Source organism: Puma concolor, chromosome A2, assembly GCF_028749965.1.
Source record: "Puma concolor isolate L17-30 chromosome A2, mPumCon1.1.hap2, whole genome shotgun sequence".
NCBI classification, from domain to species: domain Eukaryota; kingdom Metazoa; phylum Chordata; class Mammalia; order Carnivora; family Felidae; genus Puma; species Puma concolor.
In genome coordinates this window covers 22,257,943-22,261,843 of record NC_141668.1, presented here as the reverse complement: position 1 = coordinate 22,261,843, position 3,901 = coordinate 22,257,943, and positions in this window count along the sequence as shown.

Below are 3,901 nucleotides of genomic sequence, written 5' to 3'. Positions count from 1 at the left end.
CTTCGAGACAGGAAGGTGCCAGGGTGCGTCAGAGGGGGGAGGTGTGGGGCTGCACCTGGGGAGGGGGCGTCTCATCCCCCGGGCCCTGCCAGGCAGAAGCCCCTGTGATTCTGATGGGAAATGGAGACAGGAAGTTCCCTCAAGTCCAGAAGCTTTGGAACTTATTGGGGTCCGAGTGCCCCCAAACAGCCCGGAGATCGCAGGCTTTTTATGTTTTACTCTTTCAGGTTGTCCGGGAATCAGTTGCCTGCCCGCATTTATTGGCGGCACGGCTCCGGGGTGGTGCAGTGCGTGCGTGTGTGGGCTGATGGTTGTAGAAGTTGAGTGTGTGTGATGTGTGGGTGTAACGTGTGTGGTGTGTGGGGGTGGTATGGGGGTGAAGTATGTGTGTCGTAGATATGTGTGTGTGCAGCATGCACGCGTGGGGTACGGGTGTGCGGTGGGCGCGGGGTGTGCGTGGGTGCGGTACGTGTGTGTGTGTGTGCGCGCGCGCAGTGGGTGTGGGGACTGTAAGTACAGTATGTTGTGCGGTGTGTGTTTGAGGGTGTGTGTGTGTGTGTGTGTGCAGTGCGTGTGAGGTCTGTGGGTCCAGTATACCGTGGGGGTGTGCGTAGTACGTGTATACGGTACGAGCGTGCGGCACGTGTGCGGGGGGCGGGTACGTGTGTGTACGCGTGAGTAGCACGTATGTGCAGCGGCGGCCAGCGGGGGGCGCGTGCCCGTGGTGTGAGGGGCGGGCAGTCCTGGCAGGCTCGGGCACAGGTCCCACCCTCACCGCCTTGAAAACAGCGCTGTGGCAGCGGTGGCCCTCGGCGACTTCAGAGCACGCTCTGAAGCCCGAAACCACCACGAGACGCCTTCAGGATTCAGTTCCAGGCCGCAGACAGCCACCGTGCCCACCTTGCCCTCCCGGGGACCTCCTTGTCTATGTGTTTTCCTGTCTCTGGGCCCCTGTTTGCGCCATTTCCTCTCTGTGGAAGGCCCTGCCCATCCTCTCCACCTCAAAAAGCATCTTTGTCCTTGAAGGCTCGGCTCCCAGACCCCGGACAGTGACACCTTCATGGGCACTTTCCTGGTTCAGGCCCGCTGCCCTCCGCCGGCTCCGGGCTCAGAGCTTCCCATAAGACAGGCTTACGGCAGTGGGTGGGGCTGTGGCCATGTGCTGAGCCCGCTGCACTGAGACACCACGGGGGCGAGGGTGGGGAGCCCGGCCCAGGCACTGGCCCCGGCCCCCGGGCTCCTCTCCGGGCCTCCCGGCAAGGCTTTGCTCCATCCACACATGGGCCTCACTGCAGCACGTTTTCTCATGGCCGTCTCTACAGGACCTCACACCTGGTTCTGCACCTCAGTTCCTGACTCTCCTGCTGGCACTGCCATCCTACCGGCACCCAGGCTTAAACACTGGGCTTCCTGGGCGCACCTAGGTGGCTCAGTGAGTTAGGCATCTGACTTTGGCTCAGGTCATGATCTCGCGGTCCATGGGTTCGAGCCCCGTGTCGGGCTCTGTGCTGACAGCTCAGAGCCTGGAACCTGCTTCCGATTCTGTGTCTCCCTCTCTCCCTGCTCCTCCCGACTCATACTCTGTCTCTCAAAAATAAATAAACATTACAGAAATAATTTTAAAAAAGCGAACTGGGCCTCTTCCACTGTCCTGCATGTGTATGCACGCTCGAGTGTGTGTGCATGACAGAAAGAGAGAGGGAGAGAGAGAGGGAGACGAGTCACTGACCACATCTGTTCTTCTGGTCAGTGGCTGGACTCATGACAAGGAAGACGATGTCATGATGTCTCTTGTCACTGTCCTTCCCCACTTCAGGTTTTGGTTTCCTCTGATTAGACTACGCAGTAACAGCAAACATTGATGAGGTATTGGTTAGGGTCAAGGTGACAACTCCTTCGCCCCCTAGAGACAACGCAGCAGGGAACATCCAAAGCACAGCCCCCCAACCCCGCCCCACAGACCTGGGTGAGCGTTTCCTTGGGTAGCCAAGGAATGGGTCCTTCCACAGTGCTTTCCAGAACGGCCACACCGCTCCACTCCCAACTTGCCTATCTTGTTACCAACCACAGAGCATTTCATGTGCCTCTGAGCTTTCTCCCCCCATGTGGTCTGTTCGTACCTTAGGCCTGTCTGTCTTCTGTTGGGCTTGATGCCCTACCCCTGTCCTTTGTATATTCTAGATTTTACCTAGAATTAGAATAAACTCAGTGTTGGTTTTAGACCTGGCAATGGCTTCTCCCATTCTATCATCCATCTATTAATTTTGTTCATAGTATCCTTCTTTGTCAATGAAGCCTTCATTTTGATGTAGAAAAAGGAAACTTTTATTTTTTTCAGTGTTTATTTTTGAGAGAGAGAGATTGTGCGCATGAGCAGGGGAGGGGCAGAGAGAGAGAGGGAAACAGAGGATTCAAAGCTTTTAGCACAGAAGTCATAAACCAAGAGATCATGACCTGAGCCAAAGTTGGACGCTTAATCGACTGAGCCACCCAAACATCCCCCCCAAAATCAAACTTTTAAATTTTTGTGCATGCTTTTGAAATTTTAAGATGTCCTTTCCAGTTTCTAAGTCACGAAAATATTCTCCTATGGGGGTGCCTGGGTGGCTCAGTCAGTCTAAGTGTCCGACTCTGGATTTTGGTTCAGATCATGGTCTTGCTGTTTGTGGGTTCAAGTTCCACATTGGGCTCTGTGCTGACGGCACAGAGCCTGCTTGGAATTCTCTCTCCCCCCCCCCCCCCACCGCCCTTCCTCCCCGTCTCAAAACAAATAAAAAAAATATTCTCCTATACTTTCTTATACTAGCCTTACAAGGTTAATACCTTTTCTTGTACCAGGCTTATACTTTATCTAGTGTTTTCCATAGTGACAGGTACTCTGCAAGTGCTTTGCAGACACTTTGCAGACACTTAACAGGTGGAGACTGCTTCAGATCCATGTATTAACTTGTTCAATGCTCACAACCCTGGGAGGTGGGCACTGTTACTATCATCCCCATGCTACATTTTAGAAAACTGAGGCACAGAGAGGTTAAGTGACTTCTCCAGGGTCACACAGGTAACAAGCTGAAGAATCTAGGAGTCTGGCTCCAGAGACTGTATCTTCAATGTCAATGCTAAACCTTCTCTCTCAGGTGAACTTCACAGCAACCCTTAGCATAATGATTAACTTTATAGGTCAACTTGACTGGCTGAGGGATGGATGCCCAGAGAGTGGGTAAACTGTTTCTGGGTGCATTCTTGAGGGTGTCTGCCTTCTCCCTCAGACTGAATTATCTCACCAGCTTTCCTGGTTCTCCAGCCTGCAAATGGCAGATCTTGGGACTTCTTGGTCTCCATAATGGCATGAGCCAATTCCTACAGTAAATCTCCTTTTGTATGTATCTCTAGGTATCCTGTTGGTTCTGTTTCTCCAGAGAGCCCTGATTAGTACACTCAGAGTAAATGAACACATGCCACTCCTCCTTGCCCTAGCTCACAGCCCCAGACAGCCGCAAAGTCAGTCTGAGCTTACAGCCTGTGCCTTGAGCCACTGCACTTCGTTCCCACTGGGAAAGAAAGCCTGAGGTGAGCACCTGGACCTAGGTGGCTCATTTAAAAAAAAAAAAATTTTAAGGTTTATTTATTTATTTTGAGAGAGAGAGAGAGAGAGAGGGAGAAAATGCATGCGTGAGCTGGGGAGGGGCAGAAGGAGAGAATCCCAAGCAGTCTCTGCACTGTCATCACAGAGCCCATTGCGGGGCTTGAACTCACAAACCATGAAATCATGACCTGAGCCAAAATCAAGAGTCAGATGCTTAACTGACTGAGCCACCCAGGCACCATAGGTGGCTCATTTTATAAAATACCCCCCCAAATAAAGCAAGTTAAAAAAAGAAAGAAAATGATCCCAAAGAATAGG